The sequence below is a fragment of the Anolis sagrei genome, chromosome 1 (genome assembly GCF_037176765.1).
Source record: "Anolis sagrei isolate rAnoSag1 chromosome 1, rAnoSag1.mat, whole genome shotgun sequence".
NCBI classification, from domain to species: Eukaryota; Metazoa; Chordata; class Lepidosauria; order Squamata; family Dactyloidae; genus Anolis; species Anolis sagrei.
Genome location: NC_090021.1, coordinates 241,907,488 through 241,928,154, shown reverse-complemented (window position 1 = coordinate 241,928,154; position 20,667 = coordinate 241,907,488). Strand labels below are relative to the sequence as shown.

General features: G+C 38.7%; 1 protein-coding gene across 6 annotated transcripts in view; it reads right to left on the bottom strand.

The window, feature by feature from the left end:
• Window positions 1–20,667, bottom strand: part of TSPAN4 (tetraspanin 4) — a 753,539-nt gene that overhangs the window by 256,126 nt on the left and 476,746 nt on the right. The window contains exon 1 of one of the 6 annotated variants that reach the window (XM_060769134.2): window positions 19,973–19,991. The exons of the other annotated variants lie outside the window; for them this stretch is intronic. The gene's annotated coding sequence lies outside the window, so the exon portion shown is untranslated. Of the gene's footprint in view, window positions 1–19,972; window positions 19,992–20,667 lie in introns of those variants that run through there. 6 annotated transcript variants of the gene reach the window in all.

Below are 20,667 nucleotides of genomic sequence, written 5' to 3'. Positions count from 1 at the left end.
AGGCTAATTATATATTATGCTCTAAGTAACACATGTAAAGGACTCTGATCCCTTTGTTTTCACAAATCAAAGGGATAGGAGAACCTCGAGTGAAGAAAATACCAAGGAGGACATTCCCCTATTGTGTTTATTATGCTTATTCCGAAGTGTGTTGGAATGCAATAAGAGATAAGGTAAACTTTGGGAAATATAATTACTTCTGCACTTCTGTCAGAAACAAGAATTCTTCCCCAAAAAAGCAATTGGAGCCTTTTATACTATGTAATGGGGAAATGTGGGATTGCTATGCATTATTTTTCATTTGGGACCAAAGCAGAGAGAAATAGTAATAATTCCCTACTGAAGTAGAAATGTGAACAGCACAGAAACAAGCATTCTCCCATGGTAGCAGCAAATTATTGCAGATTAAAAAGACAGGTGTGGACACAGTAATTAATAACATTTCATACTTGATATTCATGTTAAATGTATATCAGGTAAAACATAAAATCAAATACTGTATATTTTTCTCTGTGGTGTGCATGCATGCATGAGTGTGTGCGCCATCAAGTTACTTGTCAACTTATGGTAAGAAAGGATCTTGCTATGCATCTATAACTGAGTCTGTTGGACAGTGATAGGATGGTTTGAACTCTGCAACAATCCTTTCTTTAGTGTTAAGACTCAAGCCTGGAAATTGTTTTCAGCACCATGGCCAGTAGCCCGGAATGAATGAACTAGTAAAAGAAAACCAGAGTACCTTCCCCTTTCTACTGAGCAACTGCAGTCTGTGCCCAAATGCTTCACATCAAAGAAGCAGGTCATCCATGCCAACTGGCCTAAGGTATCCTTTTTAGAAATTCAGCACCCCAGAGGGAGAGTAGCACACTTCACAAACATAGTTGAATGCTGCAGTTTCCTTCATGTTATACTGTTGCTTGTCACAAAAACACACAGCGCTCCATCTTGTTTTCCAAATTTGTCAGTTCCTACCCACATCTGCCATAAATTGCTTTTGTAGGCACAGGAACATACATTTATTTGCAACAAATCCAATTTATTCCAGGAGCTTAGAATATTACCACACTGGACAAGGCATACATTCTTTCCTTTCTCCTTAATGCATAAAAACTCTTTTATTTGCACACATATACGCGCACACACAAAAGGAGTGCTGGACGTCTCCCTATGCAACCACTAAAATTTTGATAAAGGGAGTAAGGAACTCAATTTTCCATACTTGCAGCGTTAAATAGTTCCTTGACAAACCCATATGTAAAGACAGATGATGAAGTATAAATGATGACTCTCTTCTTGGAATGCAAGGATAAGAAGAAAAAAGCTATAACATTAACTGAATTTGGGATTGTGGATTCCTAATCAAAGGATGATAAGTGATAAAGAAAATGAACCCAGGAAGAAGGGTGCTACTTTGAAAGGATACATGACTGAGATGCTTTTGAAAATATTAGCAACCGGTATCAGGCTCCTTCACATCTTCAAGAAGGAGGGAGTGTTTTATAGGTGCAACTACACTGTAGAATCAATGAAGTTTGACAGCATTTTAAGGACCTTGGTTCAATACTATGGTGTGTTGCAGTTTTAAAGGGTCTTTAGCTTTCTCTGCCAAAGAGAAGCTTTTAAAACTACAACTCCCAGGATTCCATGGCAATGAGCTATGGCAGTTATAATGGTGTCAAATTACAATGCACACATAGTTTGAGAAATCAGAAAAAAAAGCTCTCAATATATCTGAAGTATCAGATGTGACCAGTTCTCTTTATACATTACTAAAGGTGAAGTGCAGGGTATTAGTCCTATTACAGTTCAACATAATGAGGGGAAACACCTTTTAAAATAAAATAGAATTAGACAGGGGGGGGGGGTGTTCCTGTTGGTTCTCCTGGACATCTCAGTGGCTTTCAATACCATCAACCATGGTATCCTTTTGGGTCGACTCTCTGGAATGGGACTTGAAGGCACTATCCTACAGCGGCTCTGCTTGTTCCTAGGGGGCTGGACCCAGAATATGTTGCTGCGGGATACCTGCTCAGACCCCTGGCCATTGGCTTATGGAGTCCCACAAAGCTCAGTTTTATCCCCCATGCTATTCAACATCTACATGAAACTGCTGAGAGAAGTCATCCATGGTTTTGAAGTTCAGTGTCATCTGTATGCAGGTAACACACAACTCTATTACTCATTTCCATCTAAAGCCAAGGAAGCTGCCCTGGTCCTGAACCAGTGTCTGGCAGCTGTGATGGACTGGATGAGGGCTAACAAGTTGAGGCTCAGTCCAGACAAGACAGAGGTTCTCCTGGTCAGTTAGGAGGCTGAGTGGGATAAGGGTGGCAACCTGTTTTGGAAAGGGTAGCACTCCCCTAAGGACACAGGTCTGTAGCTTGGGGGTCCTTCTGGATTCAGCACTGGCACTTGATGCTCAGGTGTAGGTGGTGGCTGGGAGAGACTTTGCCCAATTAAAGCTTGTGCACCAGCTGTGCCCGTATCTCGAAAAGCCAGATCTAGCCATGGTGGTCCACGCTTTGGTTACTTCCCAGGTGGACTACTGCAATGCACTCTATGTGAAGTTGCCTCTGAAGATGGCCCAGAAACTACAACTAGTACAAAGGGCAGCTGTTAGGCTACTGACAGGAGCTAACTACAGAGAACATGCCACCCTACTGTTAAAAGAGCTCCACTGGTTGCCTATATATTTCTGGATCCAATTCATAGTGCAGGTTATCACCGATAAAACCCTACACAGCTCAGGTCCAGCCTATTTGCGTGACCGTGTCTTCCCTTACGAGTCTGCACGGGCCCTGAGATCTGCCAGGGAAGCCCTCCTCTCAGTCCTGCCACTGTCACAAGTGCGGTTGGTGGGAACGAGAGAGAGGGCCTTCTCTATTGTGGTTCCTTGGCTCTGGGTTGCCCTCCCCAAGGAGATCAGATTATCCCCCACCTTAGCTTCCTTCAGGATGCAATTAAAACCTGGTACTGGAAACAAGCATTTGGGAATGGCTAGTGTAAATGAAGAGGTGGAGTCTGCTTGAGGCAAATTCTAAATCAGGCATTACTGGTTTTATCATCAAGAGCAGGATGTCACATATGTTTTAACTGTTCAGTGTTTATACTGATGTGTTTGATATTCATGAGTTGACATGTATGTTGTTGCTTATATTTCAATTATTGTGATTTGCCTTTTTGATTTATTGTGACTGTTACTGTGTATATTGTTTTTATGTTGTGAGCTGCCCCGAGTCCCTTTTGAAAGAGAGGGTGGGATACAATTATTATTATTATTATTATTATTATTATTATTATTATTAAAATAAGAAAAAATAACACTTATAACTGAAGAAAAATGTGGGATACGTACAAAAGTGTAAGGAGATTTCAGTGACCTGAGCCTCTTTCCAAATGGGTAATTGCATTTCACATCAACTGAAGTTCCTGAACAGGTGAATTTCAGTATCTATCATGCCAGGTTGCATATTAGGTTCTTTTGAGAAAAGAGTGGCCAAGGAAGACTAGAATATTGCTTCCTTCTTTTACCAGTTAAAAAAATCCATTAATCTGACATCATCTGGTGAAGGCACATCACATCCCGAGATAATAAAAGACATGTTGTGACAGAACAAAAGTGAGAAGAATAAGCAATGGAGCCCAAAACATTTATAGTTTAGGACACAGTAGTCTGCAGCATTCATCAGATTTAAACACATACTTTGTGCTGTCTGAGAGTCAAAACACAACTGACAACTAATAAAGGAAAGGTAAAGAAGAAGAAGATGCCTTGGGGGGGGGGGGGAGGGATAAGCCTTGAGATGGAAAATAATAATAGCTTGCCTTCCCCTGTTTATGTTAATTTGATTTTATTTTCAATTTGCGGGACATTGCAAGTGAGTGTCTTCATTCCATCCAGCATTACATTTGACATCAATTGCTTTAATGCACAGTGAGTTTTCATTATTTAAATAGCAGCCACAGGGTACTGCCTCCCTCAAGTGGCTATCCAAATTTGGGAGGAAATCTCCTGTGATGAGAAAGAAAGTTTACCTTGAAGCTTAAACATCACTGTGAGGGGCATAGAAAGAAGAACAAAGTTCCATTCCCAACCTCAATTCCACATGTTGAGTGGTCCCAAAACATGTTCAGGTTACCCTGTTTAGGTTAAACTGCAAAAAAAACATGTGCATTAAATATCAGAACAAAGTTGATACTAACTTCTTCTAAGGCAAGAAACACTCTAAGGGTCTTCTAAGGCAAGAAACACTCAGGGATAGTTTTGCTGACTCTATCCTCTGAAATATAGCCTACAGCACCTGGGATTCACTAGTGGTCTCCCATCCAAGTACTAACCAGGGCTGACCCCTTCAAGATCACATGGGATTTGGTGCCTTTATGGTAATTAGCCTTAATCAATCGATTACGCTCTTCATTTAAGGAATAAACCTAGTCGCAGATCTCTTCCTGTTTCTCTCCTGTTCCAGTTATATAACAAAGGAGATACAACCTCAAAGCAGAAGAATCAAATATCCTAAAGTAGGAAATTAATGAGAAAGAAATGGATTAATGAGAAAGAAATGACAGAAAGGGAAGCACAAATAGAAGCATGTCTCCAGTTAAGAACGGGACAAAAGCAGCTACTGAAATCAGCTTTTATGCATAAGGGGATAGAATCAGTAGATACCACTGCCAGAGTTACTGGAAGAATGTGGTAGTGGTAGTGGCGGCTTAAGCAAAACTTAGACACCTACTGTCTAGAATCTAACTATTCATTTTGAACTGAAAATTATGGGGAGCACTGGCAGATATAGGGAGGGCTAGAATATGGGGGTTGGTGGGTCACATGCGATCCAGATATTGCAGTATTGATTCATATAGAAGGACAGAAAATACAGATTTATGGAACTCTTTGTGTGAGGAAACAGCAACACTATCTACAACAATGGCTCCCAAACCTTGCTCTATAGATATTTTGGACTTCAGCTCTCAAAATTCTTGACTGCCATCAAACTGGCTGAGGCTTCCAGGGACTGAAGTCCCAAACACCTGGAGAAACAAATTTTGGGAACTATTGGTCTACAGTAATTGTCCAGCAACACTACTTCCAATATCATAAGCACCATGTGTTAGCAATGTACATAACAAGAACACTGTAGTTTATTTTAATGGTCCATAACATTGCAGAGAGACGTCCCCATCTGTTCCACCTTCTAATTACAAAGCATAAGATAGAACATAAAAGAGTGAGTGTGATCCATGATTGAAATGCATGGCTCAAGCTTCTTATTTAAAGTAGAAGGCATCTGTTGAGATATACGCAGGTCATCTCTCACATATTTGATCACTAGGCCTTACTTTTTTATAATATGGCAGGTGAAATATTTGCTGTGTCTCTTAATCAAGATTTCCTAACACATCTTTACAGAATTTTAAGGCTGTGAGAAAGATCAATAGTCAGTCAGGAAAGCAAGGCAAAAATGAATTGTGTGTGTGTGTGTAAATTTATAATGTGTTATGTGTACATTTCAATGTATTCTCTCATTTTTCTAAACTTAAGTTCACTTTATTCTAGATCTATGTGAGTGCTGGATAAGTCTGCATGAAATATGTGTATCCAGTTTCATATCCATTTCTCCTAACAGATGTATTTTTGTATGCAATTTTATCATACATACATTTTGGCAAGTATTTTTCCAACATAATTCTGATTTGTTTATTCTTTTCATTAATATATGCATTTTTGGCATTTTCCCATTATATACAAATGTTGGTACACATTTTTCAATTGTAAAACTGCATCATTACCATTGTGGTATACTTGTATTTTGGGTTGCATATTGGTTTAGGTAACTCAGTTTAGGTATGTCTCTATTCCAATACAAAATGAACAAATATATTCCTCACAGCTTTCATCATAGACCAAATGAGGATAATTTCTTTTTTTGGCATTTTCTTCATCTATCTTACTTAGCCATATTATAAACTCATCTGTGTATGTATTGTGTCATGCAACATGTAGAAACCTTTCTAAACCTGCAGTAACTAAATAATTAAACATCCTGAGATAACACAAACAAAAACAATTATTTTTCTGGAGAAATGTGAGTAAACATCTGCTAAATCACATTGAAACCAATTCGGCTGTAAGTACACAATCAATTTACACAAGAACCAAAGCCATATTTAATTTTATTTCACAATTAAATTTCTTTAGACTGTTAGATTGCAACCTGACTGCAATATTTCACATGACTTTTGTCATGAAAACACTGGTAAAAGTAAAAAAAAAAAAGGGGGGGGGGATATTAGATCAGAATATTCACAGACATTTAAAATGTCACTCCCTGTATCACTCATAAATGTATCCCCCTCCATTACAATTTAGTAGGATGATCTGTTGAAAGTTCAACCAATAAAAAAAAGCCAAGCAGTTTGAACTTGTCAAGGTGAACTTCAAGGTTGTCACAACCTGTTTGAGGTGGGAAACCAGCAAGGGACCAGATGTCTACAGGTATTACTTCACTTTCAGTGACATTCTAACTTCTTCCTCACAATAAGGGCATTGCAGACTTTGGAACGAGATGAAAACTTCCACTCTTTTGCTTTAACTTCTGGAAGCTGGGTCAGCAAATGTCTACTTGCAATTCAACATCTGAGGATGGAGGAAGGAACTCAGAAGTTTGTACTTGTATTTGTGCCTACTAGAAAAGTGCTTAGACGGTCCAAAGTTTAACAAGTCTCCTGCCTATTCACATACACACTTGAAAATTCTTCTAATCCAGCTGGGTAACTTAAGAGCATTGCAATCACTGCTTCTCTGGGTTCAAGTCATAAATCTGTCCCTCAAGAGACTGCTTTAGAAAACATTACATTTTAAAGCATAATAAAACTGGTGTTCTGTTTATCTGCTTTCTGGTTCTCTAGCCTTTCAAATATTCTGCTGCCACATATTCTCTGTAGCAATCAAAGCTGGCGAATTATGGTCCTCTGAATTTTAACAGGCTCTCATGAACCATGCAGCTATGCTTCGCGGGGCAGATAGCGACGCAGTGTGGCACTAGAAAAAGAAGGAGAAGGAAAAACTGCCAAGAATGGACTCAGTAATTCAGTGGATTTGAACCAGATCAACTAAAATAAACAAGCTGTTGAACCTGCTTGCTTCAATACACTTCACAAAGACATTAAACTCTTGGTTAAACGAGGATTGAGATTCTTACATGAAACTATCTACATTCATTGAAAAACATAATTTTAACACCACCCATTAAGATAATTGAGAGATATAGCAAGGCAACAACAAAGGAACACAATAGGTATCTCAGTTTAGTTATGACTGGAAATTTCCAGTTTGGACTGGAAATGAAAGACCCTGTCAACTTCTGTTTCTCTCCAATTTTTTCAGTTTTTGTTTGTTTTATTTCTCCATCAGTTTTTTAAAATATTCCACAAGCTTGTATTCATTTTTCATTCACAGTTCTCCTAACATATCCAGTATTTAGAAAGCATTTTTCACTGGGTCATGTTTTTTGTACAATTCTTTTCACAATACACATTTTTTTCATGTATGCTTTGGATTAATATGCACATAAACACATGTCAATTTTTTCCTTTTAGAGCACTGTATCACAAAAGTCTTACTTACTGGGATTCAGGGCAACTAGTAAGGCTCCTTCTACACTACCCTATATTCCAGGATCTAATCCCAGGTAGTCTGCTTTGAACTGGATTATATGAGTCTACACTGCCAGGTAATCTGGGATAAACAGCTAATTTGGGATTAGATCCTGGGATATAGGGGCAATGTGAAAATGTCTTAAGATGATGACACCGAATGTTATATTTTCTTCCCAAACAATTCAAGGGAAGTTGTTTCATTTTTAACGAGTGTCCAATGTTAGCAATTGGCTGAAGGGTGGGTGAATAAATCCAAAGGAGGTTACTCTTTCTCTGCAATCTCAGATTCACAGCTTCAGTCCTTAGATTCTTGGGTTCAGTTCTGAGCTGAGATTACCCAAAGTTTTCTGAGTTAAAGTGCTGTGTGAATTGTGCTTGTTCCAGAAAATGTGTGATCTAAGCATTGATCCATGTCTTGATAATACCCTATTGAGATCACTGTAATGGCATGAGATATCAGGCCCAATCTACACTGCCAGATACTTGAGGTTATCAAAGCAGAAAATCAACATTATCCAATTTAAACTGGATTATCTGAGTCTACATTGCCATATAATCCAGTTAAAAACAGATAATGTGAATTTTATGCAGCTGTGTAGAGGGGACCTTGGATCACTATAATGCACTTTGCATGAGGCTGCCTTTGGAAAGAGTTTGGACAGTTCAATGGGTTCCAAGAATTTTGCTTCCGAGATCAGGGCTATCCAGTTTCTGAGATCGCATATCAAAACCTAAGACTCACATCATACGGGCCTTAGTGAGGTCATTAAGTGTAATAACATTAAGCACTGGCCACAGTTGTACAGAGTGTGCCACTAAAATCAAAAGGCCCGAGATCTATGAACCCATCTGGCCACTCACCTCTTTTCATGTACAGTTCAACTGCTTAACATATAACTGGATTGTTGTAGGTTTTTCGAGTTGTATGACCAAGTTCTAGAAGCATTCTCTCCTGACATTTCATCTGATTCTGTGGCAAGCATCCTCAGAGCTTGTGAGGTTTGTTGGAGCTAGGTGTGAATATTTCAATTCGCCATTTTGATTAGCATTTAATGGCCTGACAGTTTTTAGGTGTGGCTTGTTACTGCCTGAGAAATTTCCTTGTTGAGAGGCTTGCCACAGATGCAGGTTAAACTTCAGGAGAGAATGCTTCTAGAACATGGCCATACAACCTGAAAAACCTACAACAGCCCAATGATTCTGGCCATGAAAGCCTTCGACAATATGTTTAACATAGTGTATAATTGCCTGGACCCAAACTATCTGAAAGTCTGAGTGTTATGAGCCTCCCCATATGTTCCATACCTCCCCATATTAATCATTTTGAGATCTTTTGGGAAAGACAGATTTGGAGATGATATGAAAGAACCTTCTTTACTGGCTATTTCTAGGCTATGGAACTCTCTCCCAAGAATGTCTAAGTTGACACTATCTTTGTTCTCCTTCCACTAAGCTCTTTATCCTTAGGTAAAGTTTTCACTATTAGATCATTGCTGCAGAAGGATTTTTAAAAATTAAATGTGCAACCTGTATTTTTTATCTTCTTCATCTGTTATATGTTAATTGCTTTTAAATTATTTTTATCTTGTGCCATTTTAAATATGAGTGTTTATTTAATTGCTTTTATTATTCTTTACTGCTTGAATTGCTTTTAGCTATTGTTTGTTTTATTCTGTGCTATAAACTACATGGAATCTTGTACTCAGAGAAATGTTTTATAATTAAATTCTACATCTATCCATACAAAAAATAATACCAGTGTGAATCTAAGTTTCTAAACAAATGATAGCTCAAAATATACTCTATCCCTAACTATGCCTAGATGTTCACACCTTGATTTTTTAAAACTAATTTTACAGATACTGAAACAGTTCTCATGTTGTGTTTAATTTTCATAGATAGAGTAACAAATGTGCAAGAGTCTTCCATTCCTTATAATATCTGGAAAACTGAACAGTTCACTGATCATACTTTCTCCTCTTGGTTATTATTATTATTATTATTATTATTATGTTTACTTATATCCCGCTATTTATCTCCATTTGAGTCTCCATACGGTGACTCAAAACGGCTCACAACTAAAAACATTTCAATACAACTTAAAATATACAAATACACAAATATTAAAACTGTATTAAACAACATTAATATTAAAACAATCCAGGTTAAAACCATAAAAGCATGTAAAATCACATCTCATAATCTTTTTCTCTGCAAACTCCAGCTACAACCAAGCATGCCACTACCTCATCTTTTGTTTGTTAAGAACGTCTACCTTTTCAAGATTGAAAAGATGGGAGCCACTAAATCTATCGATGTTAGGAAGAATCTCTGCGATACAAATGAATATTTTACCTGACATGTTGTATCTATTTCAAACATGGCAGAAAGATATACAAAAAATGATATGGAAAGGCTGGAAAAATAGAATAAGATACATAAACCTTTGCGATAGTAAGATAAGAGGCGGCGTGGCTTTCCCAGACCTTCAAACCTACTACGAGGCAGCAGCACTAAGCTGGATAAAAGACTGGGTCACCTTAGAGAAAAGGAAATTACTAGCTCTAGAAGGGCACGACCTCATGCAGGGATGGCACAGCTGCCTATGGAGAGGAAAAGCTACGAAAGAGAAAAAACTTTAAAAATCACTTTATTAGGACTGCCCTCATCCAGGTATAGGAAAAATACAAAGTAAGATTCCACTCCAAAACCCCACTTTGGTTTTCTCCCAACGAAGCCAAACAGATAAGGGAGGTCCCAAGAGAAAGATGGCTAACATATAAGGAAATATTAAAAAAGGAAGGTCAAGAGATAAGGATAAAAACCCAAGAGGAGCTAAAAACCTATGACCCATCTCTTTCCTGGCTCCAGTATTACCAAATAAACGAGAACTACAAAATAGACAAAAAAAAACTAGGTTTCGAAAAAGATGAAACCTTCTGGGACAAGGTACTAAAAGTTGACACAAAACGTATCAAAAGAATTTATCAGCAACTCCTGGGCTGGCTAACAGAGAAAGAGCAGGTAAAGGAAAATATAGTAAAATGGGCCAGGGATATAGGTCGATCTATCAGTTTTGCCGAACGGGAGGAGATCTGGTCAAAGAAGTTAAAATATACCTACTCAACTGACTTTAAATAAAATTGCTACAAACTATTCTATAGGTGGTACCTAACCCCAGTGCAACTGTCAAAATTCAACAGAAAAAGAAATGATGGAAAATGCTGGAAATGCAGGAAAGAGAAAGGAGACTTTTTCCACATGTGGTGGAAATGCAGGAAAGTGAAGCTCTACTGGCGACAAATTCACAAAAAAATAGAAACAATTTTACAAATAAAATTTGAATTAAAACCGGAATATCTATTGTTAGGCATCACCAATTTCGACATGGATAAAAACACAAACAAGATCTTCTTCTATCTAATAACTGCAGCAAGAATAAAGCTGGCCCAGTCGTGGAAATCTCAGGAAGTCCCCTCACTAGAACAGTGGACACTAAAAGTCCTTGATATTATGAATATGGATATGCTTACACAAAGAATATCACAAAATAGTAATATGGCCAAAACAACGAATTGGGATAAGTTCCTCAAAGAGGAGCAGAAGAAAGCAATAAAACAATAACAAACAACAATGAGAATATAACCAAAATAAGGTAATCTTAAAAAGGGGGGGGGGGGAATCTCCTTTATAAGGAAGAATACGAGCTAAAAATATAGAACAGTCGGAAGCCTCATATTTTATACGAAGGGGGAAAAAAAGGATTATCCAGGAAGAGCCACGGACAACTTGGAAGTGCACAACAATAGAGATAGAATCCCCTACCCCATGAGTGTGTTGAGTGCGAGTTTATAGGAGTGTGAGAGCCCCCCCTTTTTTTCTTTTTCTTCTTCCTTTTATTTCCTTCTTTTTCTTCCTTTTGCCCCCATCATGACCACCCCCCCCCCCTTAGCGGAGATGCCCTCTGCTATGGGCACCCACACCCTCCTTTTCCTACTTTCTATCACAACCCAATTGTTCCACAACTTTTTATGTATTTAAAAACAATAAAAATATTTTTTTAAAAAAAAAGAATGTCTATTATCGGTCACATGGTCATCATTACTCAGTATCTGAGTTTGCTTTTAATATATTAATATAATGGAGGGGTGGGAATTGTATGTCCCTCCAGAATTATAACTCCTAACTTTTTCAAAATTAGCAATCCTGGATAAGATTGCTTGGAGTTATAATTCAGTAACATCTGGAGGGCCACACCACGCCTACCCTATGAGATATATGATATATGATATGATATGCTGAAGGGGTATATATATTAAAAAGGATTATATTTGATGTTTCCAGAGGCTGTGTAAAGATTATAAAGTTTTTTCTCATCCCTACAGAGACCTCCTGTCCCACTTCTCTCAAATCCTAGTTCTGTCTCGTCAGAGCAACAGAGCCTCTCATTTTATAGGTGAGGGATTGAATGAAGCAAGAATGAGTCACAGAGTTGTATTAACTGGCCATCATAATGCAAGACATCATTTTTTCTCTCTCTCTCTTGTCTCTGCAGTGATTACACGAAGAATGGAGCACAAATTTGTAATTTTGTTTGAGATAGTGGAATTTATTCCAGATGGAGTAAAGCACAGAAAGATACCTAATCATGATAAAATCCACACTCTCCTGTCATAAGTAGTTCCAGTATTTAGTACCATAAATATCATTTCAGCCATCTGGTATTTCAAAGCCAATGCTCAGAGTCAAAGTTACACTTCAAACAAGTCCCTTCTCTTTCACAAAGTGACTTTGGAAGGGAAACTTTGAAACAGAGGAAGGCCAAAAGTGATATCAATGCTTACTTTTATCCTGAACATTATTTTCTTCTCGTTTTCTACTATTTTGCACACAGAGACACGCACACACACAGTTTTTACCCCTGCAGGATTCCAGGTCACATATGTGAGAGACAAATGTGTACCTAGTAGCCATGGGGCTCACAACAGTGCAAAAAGCAATAGGGACAAGGAAATAAGGTTCAAAATTAGAGGGAAAGTTGATAATTTCCTTTTCTCCCATTCTTTTTTTTCTAATGTGAACAAAGGGGACTGAAATGGGATAGGGGCACTTCTTTACAATAAAGGCCCATTAAAACTATAACAGGACAAGGTATACCTCAGTCAATGAAGCAGAAATATGTTCCTGTGCATTACTTTCTTAATACTGTATAATACTGTATAAGGCAAAAATAATATGGAAAGGAAAGACACTTCTCAAAGCATGGTCAATGGGTTTCAGCAAACCTTTCACTCAAAATGTGTACACATGAAATGAATTAACCAGGTCAAATAAGCCTTCTGTAAGTAAACAAAAACATTTTGAACGTTCTAGGCACTTCACCCAAAATACATTCAAGTATTTCTCACACAAGCATTGATTTTCTTCAAGATTTCCATTTTGCTGGTTACAGTGACAGATCTATGCTTTTTAACATGTTGGGGGAAGCCAGTGCAATAGGCTAATCAGTGTTCCACCATTCTCTCTCAAGTGCTGTTTATCTTGTCAGCTGAAGGTAGGCACACATGGCTATGGTAGAGATATGCTAGAGATTCCTGCTCTTTCCTAGCACAAGCTTAATTATGTTCATTATTGCAGATGTGCAACACCAAACATTTTTGTTTCTTCAGCCTTCTTGTATCATCTATTGTATGCTGATGCTACTAAAAACATTTAGATAAACATAGGATCAGGAAGAAAAAAAGCATCCTAGACAGGTGGAAAAAAGGACTTTAAAAAAAAAGAATTTTCTTTATTAGGTACTTTTTAAACTGATGTAAATCTAAATTAGAATCATAGAATCATAGAGTTGGAAGAGACCACATGGGCCATCTAGTCCAACCCCCTGCACAATCAAAACACCCCTGGCAGATGGCTATCCAGCCTGTGTTTAAAAGATTCCAAGGAAGGAGCTTCCACCATGCTCCAAGGCAGAGTTCCACTGCTGAACACATCTCACAGTCAGGAAGTTCTTCTTAATGTTCAAGTGGAATCTCATTTCTTGTTATTTGAACCCATTGCTTTGAGTCCTAGTTTCCAGGGCAGCAGAAAACAAGCATTCTCTCTATTCCTTATGACATCCTTTCACATATTTATATATGGCTATCATGTCTCCTCTCAACCATACCTTCTGCAGGGTAAATATACACAGATCTTTCATATGCTTCTCATAAGGCATGGTCTCCAGACCTTTGATCATTGATCATTGACTGCCAAGGTGGGAGCTTGTCTGATATCTTTAGGTAGAGAGTTCCAGAGTCGGTGGGGGGGCACCATAGAGAAGGCCCTCTCCCTCGTCTCCACCAATTCTGCCTTCGAAGGGAGCAGGAGCGAGAGCAGGGCCTCTCCAGATGAACGAAGAGGTCGCATGGGTTCGTAGACAGAAATGCAGTCTCAAACCATTTAGGGTTTTGTAGGTAAGAACCTACAGGCCAGGTACCAAACCATTCAGGGCTTTGTAGGTAAGAACCTGCACCTTGAATTGGGACTGGAAGATGAACAGCAGCCAATGGAGCTCCTTAAACAGGGGGGTTGACTGCTCCCCTTTAGATGCAGCCCAAAATCCCATTGGCTTTTTTAGCTGCTGCATCACACTGTTGGTTCATCTTCTATTTGTTGTCCATGAAGACTCCAAGATCTTTTTCACGTGGACTGTTGTCAAGCCAGGCGTCACCCATTCTGTATCTTTGCATTTCATTTTTTTCTGCCTAAGTGTAATACCTTACATTTGTCCTTGTTGAAATTCATTTTGTTTGTTTTGGCCCAGCTCTCTAATCTGTTAAGGTCATTTGGAATTCTGATCCTGTCCTCTGGAGTATTCACTATCTCTCCCAATTTGGTGTCATTTGCAAACTTGATCAGCATGCCCTTTAAACCTTCATCCAAGTCATTAATAAAGATGTTCAACAGTACTGGGCCCAGGACCAAACTGTGCACTCCAATAGTCACTTCTTTCCAAGATGAAGTGGAACCATTGATGGGCAACCTTTGGGTTTGGTCACTCAACCAAGTTACATTATTGTCTTGTTGTTAAACTGTTTGTTCTTTTTTTAACCCCCAAAGTACTATTTCTCAGACCCAATAGGAATGATGCTTCTGAAAAAGGAGCTGTACACCCATCTCTCCCATCCTGCTCTTTACAGAGTAGGTGCAAACTTCAATATTTGAAGCTGGCTTTGAATAAGAGACCAATGTGCAGCATAAAAGAAAAACAGAAGTGGAAGTGAAGGACTGAATAATGCACATTTGCCTATATGTTTCAACTGTGTATCCCTTCCAATAATGCCTCCGTGCTGTATTTAGATCCTAATATCATGAAGATGCCAGATCCCTTTGGAAACTAAGCAGGGTCAGATTTGGTCAATTCTTGGGTGTTAGCCTGTTAAGGAATGTAAGGTGCTGCAGACTGTATTTCAGAGGAGAGAAAAATCAAACAACCTCTGGATATTCCTTGCATAAGAAAATGCTATGGGTCACCATAAACCAAGAGACAACGAAGACACATACACACTTACTTACTTACCGTTTGTGGAAATACCAGCCAAAACTAACCGGGCATAGAACTGTTGTCTTTGCTTAGGTCAGCACTTTACTGTTTGTGTTGGAAGAACTTTTATCTTGATGGCTTAAAATGCGAGTAAGAATGCAGACCTAGCTGTTGTTCTAGGTCTAGTTTTGCAAGTTAAAGTCCAGTTGATTTCAAGGAGAAAGGTATATACTTCCAGCCTTAGAATGTACTATGTTTCTCATATTTCACTATGTTTCTTTACTATTTAAAACATTTTTATCCTGCTGTTCAGCTAAAAAGACTTCCAAGAGTGGTTCACAAAAGATCAATAGCCAACAAGACAGTCCCTACCTTTAGGCTTAAAATCTCAAAGATCAAATAGAAAGAGGAAAATAGAATGAAGTGGAATAAGAAAAACAAGCAAAATACAGACAATAGCTCCTAACATTGCAAAGTTTTCATGACAGCCTTGCACTGAAACCATTCAGGAGGTAAAAAAGAAGCCAAGAAAAGCTGAGTTCTCAGCAGAACCAGTGGAGTTGCCCCATCTCACATCCTTCCCACTGCCACAACCCATGTATTATCATCTCATATCAAAATGACAGTCCCAAAATATTATGTCAATCCACATTTTTAACCAGAGTTCGCAATATCTAAAACAGTGTTTTAAAGCGCAAAAGAAAATAATACCCTTTGAGCATGAATTTTCTTGAAAAGGGAAATTTTCATAGAAACTGTGGCTCAGTGTAAACTAGAAGTATGCATCCATTATTTTACGTTAAATACAACAGCAGATAATATGGTCCCCATTTGATGCTGTCAGCTCAGCACCTACTCAGGTCCATGCCCTGAGAGGGACCAATAAAGCAATCATGTTTAAAGCAAGGGACCTGGTTTCCCTCTGAGGCTACTCTAACTCGTACAATTGATTTTCTTAGGAGAAGTCTGTTTGTTTCTCAGTGTGACTCTTCCTTTTAATCCAAGGAGAAATGAAGAACTAATCATTTAAGCCACTGGCATGGTTTCCAGCTGTGCTAGATAGATATGACTTCTTGTTTTCAAAATGAGAAGGCTAACTATTATTTGAGAGCTAGCGTTATGTAGTGGTCTGGGTTTTGGACCACAGCTCTGGAAACCAGGGTTCAAATCCCTATCCAGCCATGGAAATCCACACACATTCAGCTTCAGAAAAATGGAAAAGGAAATCTCCTGTGATCAATTCTTATCAAGAAACACCTGAGTTACCCACCACCACCACTGCCCTACACTGACCATTTAATGTAGTTTCAAACCAATAATGCAGAAAATGGTTTTGCTGTGCAGGTGATTACGTATTTATTTATTTATTTGAAAAAAATTATATTCCGCCCTTCTCACCCTGAAGGGGACTCAGGGGGGATCACAACATATACATGGCAAGTATTCCATGCTGGGACATAAAATGACTATAAATATACACAAACAGAGAGAATTGACCGTCTGCAAGGACGTTGCCCAGGGGACGCCTGGATGATTTGATGTTTTTATCATCCTTGTGGGAGGCTTCTCTCATGTCCCCGCATAAGGAGCTGGAGCTGATAGAGGGAGCTCATCTGCCTCTCCCTGGATTCGAACCTGCGACCTGTCGGTATTCAGTCCTGCCGGCACAGAGGTTTAACCCACTGCGCCACCAGGGGCAACCAAGACTGATTTACATTAAGGGCTTTCTTTTGCATGCCTTGGCCACCGCAGTTCAAAGTTAGCTTAGAACTGTTAGCTTTGAATTGTGGTGGTCAAAAGCATGCAGAGGAAATTGCATTGAATTGTCAGTGAAGCAGACTTCGAACATGTTTCAAAATCATGCTTTGAACTGCATTAAATGGTAAGTGAAGAATGGAGTTATCTATGCAAACTCTAGCAGCCCCTGTACTCCTTGAAACTCGCTGTCAGCATCTTCTTCTGCCCTCGCAATCACCTACTAATGAAGTTTAGCCAAAACCAGCTAGTGCAGTGGTTCTCAACCTGTGGGCCCCCAGAAGTTTTGGCATTCAACTCCTAGAAATCCTAACAGCTGGTAAACTGGCTGTGATATCTGGGAGTTGTAGGCCAAAACACTATCCTACAACACCTCACTGCTATTTCTACCACAATTGGTCAAATGTGGATTTTGTTTCATGCTGTCCAATGACAGGACTGGCCTGAGTTTGACCTGAGTAGAAGACATACATATTTCTTATTGGACAAGAGGTTAGGGGGTCACTGCTGAGAAAATTTTATCTGTGTTCTGATTGTTATTATTGGTGAATCTACAAGATCCACCTCTATCACTGATCTCTTTTTGTCTCAAGGTGGGGCACAACATTGTTACATACATCTATAAAATCACATATTAAAACACAGTGAAAATGCAATCATAAATATATATATATTAAAATGCACATATTTAAATACATGAGACAAAAGTTATAACACAATAAACAAAGAATGTGATTTAAAAGTCATAGTTTAAATGACTGATAGGTCTGCTGGAAGAGATTGGGCTACAGCTGTGTTGTAAATTCTGACCGTTCATTTAGCTGTTCATTTAGCTCTTCCACAGTCTTGGGGTGGCCAATGAAAAGATCCTCTGGGTGACAGTTGCCAATTGGGTTCTGCTGGTTGAAGTACTCCCCCCCCCCCCAACCAAGGATCTCAGTGTCTGGAGCAGATTGTTCTATTTCCTACCTGCTGTGTGCATCGCCCCTCTCTCAGTGGAAAAATGGGGCTTTGTCCTATTCCTTGCAGAGAAGGGAACAGAGGGTGGGCTTCAAGGAGTGCACCCTTCTCTCAGTGGAGGAAGGAATCTCTCAGTGGAGGAAGTGCACCCTTCTCTCAGTGGAGGAAGTTCAGCTGTGCAGAATACAGCCCTCTTCCAGCAGATGAAAAAGTTGAAGAAGTGACATGAAGAATGTATGCATGGCAGCCGGGGCTTACTGCTGCCATTGCTACTGCCCTGGGACCTGGTAGGACTTCTATTTATCTGCAGTTTTTCCACTTTCATGGGGCTCCTGCACCCCTAACTCCCATGAAAGTGCACGGCCGGCTGTACTTTGAGAACTTTTGTTCTCAATTTATTTAGAAGTGTACACTAGTTTAATCTGAATAAGACACATAGGCATCCTTTTTAAAAGGACATTGGTGACATTCATGCAAAACATACAGAGGAGAAAGGACAAAGCTGTGTAAAAAAATAGAGGACAATAATGTGATAAGAGTATTCCATATTGTGCCCAGCCTCTGCTTATTACAATCAACATTAAATCAACTGTGTTCATTCCTGGAGAAATCAGATATGGCCATAGTAACACATGTCTTGGTTGCATCTCATTTGTATTACTGAACTGTTTTCTATATGGAGTTGCCTTTGAACATTGGTCTAAAGAGCTGCAGACAGGCAGGATATAGATGAGTAAAATCATCACCACCATCATTATTATCATCAACATGAACAAGCCAACAAAAATGTATGTATCTTCATTATTTCTATAACTAGACAGAAACAGCTATCGAGACAATGATCAAGCTTTTTTGTAACTGCCTATTGCAAACAGTCATGGGTAAAAGCTATCCCTTAGGTCTAAAGAAAGCCTCCATTAAGCAGACAGTGAATCTTCACATTTGCATATGATACATATACTATGTTGAACTATTTGTGCAACTAATCCTGTGTTGCCTGCTCTGATTTGCAGCACCTCTCCAAAACCATAGTGAGATCACCTACTACCTGATGATTTTTATATAAACTAGTGACAGATTGAACCCATCAAGTAGGAATAATAAGCCAGTGTGAACTTGGTGAAGGTCTGCAATTCAGAGGAAGAGAAGATGTTTTGAATTAAAGATCCCTGCTGCATTTAAAATCTGTGCTTTACCTCAAAGCTACATCTCCTCCCCAAATCTACCAAGGCTTATTATTCCTGCAGGACTAGAAAAGTATTCATCCCACTCCAGCAGTTACAAGATCACGGTTATGAGCTCAATAGCTCTTCTGAAGATTTTCATAAAAATTAGGGTCAGATCCTTAAAAAGCAGCAGACCTTGAAAATATGCCCTGTTCTTGCAAATGCCATAGCAGTGTTTTTCACAGGCAGTTGCTTATGTATTGAATTTGCATTCAGCGGTTCATCCATTAATGAAACTGCTGGGAAAATATGAATCAAAGATATGTTTATATAAAATCATATTTATTATTTTTATTTTTTAATAACGATTTCTGCAGCAAATAGTTTCTCCCCTGGGCTATTGCCAAGTACATGTCGTGGACGTAAGTGCCATGAATTCAACGGGGGGGGGGGGGGGGAATCCTAAGGGCAATAAACAAAATCTTTTTGCTTGAGGACAAATGTCAGATCCATATCCTTGGCAGGAGGTCTTTTCAACCTGTTCATGTATTTTTTTTTATAAAAAACAACAACATTATCAGTTGAAAAAGCCTACTACATTCATTTTAATGCAAAAAAAAACAACTTAACGTATTTTTCAAAAACAGAAAGTGTATATTCAGGAAATATCTGTAATTTTACATTTGGCCCCCCTAGGTAGAATACTTGGGATATATTGTGGTTTAGCCAACAATGCAAATTGGTTTTGTGGAATGGATCTGCCTGGAGCCATCCTCAGCATTATCTCTTCCATGCCACATAAAGCAACATTGTAAAATAACATTGTTCTTTCTCCAACTCTTATCTATCCTTCTGACATATTTCTGAGATTAAAAAGAAAAAAAATTAGCTGTTTTTAGAATGTTACCTCATTTTGCCTTGGTTGTCAACCACTATCTTCCCCAGGAGAGAAGACGGCCTGTTTTTGAGACACGGTCTTGGAAATGCTTATGCACCAGTGCCTCGGTTCACAGTGCCATCTACTGCTGCTGAATAAATAATATACAGGACACAGGAATTAACCCCCCCCCCCTTTTCAAAAGCTTTACAAACAAGAGGAGAGAGCACTCAGGCCCAGTGCATACAAACAATATCTCCTCTGTGCAAGCGATCACAATCTGCAAGAAAGAAATGTAGAAGATGAATGAGGCAATGGACAGATACAGCAGGCACAAGGATGGAGCAAAAACAATGCTAATGACGCAGATGCAATCACTTCACAAGTAATGTTTTCTAATTAATTGTCAACTTTACATTTAGAGGCATTTGGAAACAGATTTGTCATGCTTTACACCATTTGCATCAATCCTAACATCTTCTGAACACAAAAATAGGAAAGACTAAACAGCAAAGGAGTACAATGAGTCATGCAGTAAGTTGCTTGCTAGACAATATAATGCACAATAAGGACAAATTAGTTTTGAAACAGCACAACTATTTGTGAGAAAAAATACTTTTAAAAAGAAATTTTCTAAGATTTGGTTCTAGGAACATTCTTTCCAGAAGAAAAGGTCTTAGGAATCACAATGGCTACATTAGAAAAAATTCAATTTCCCACCTTAA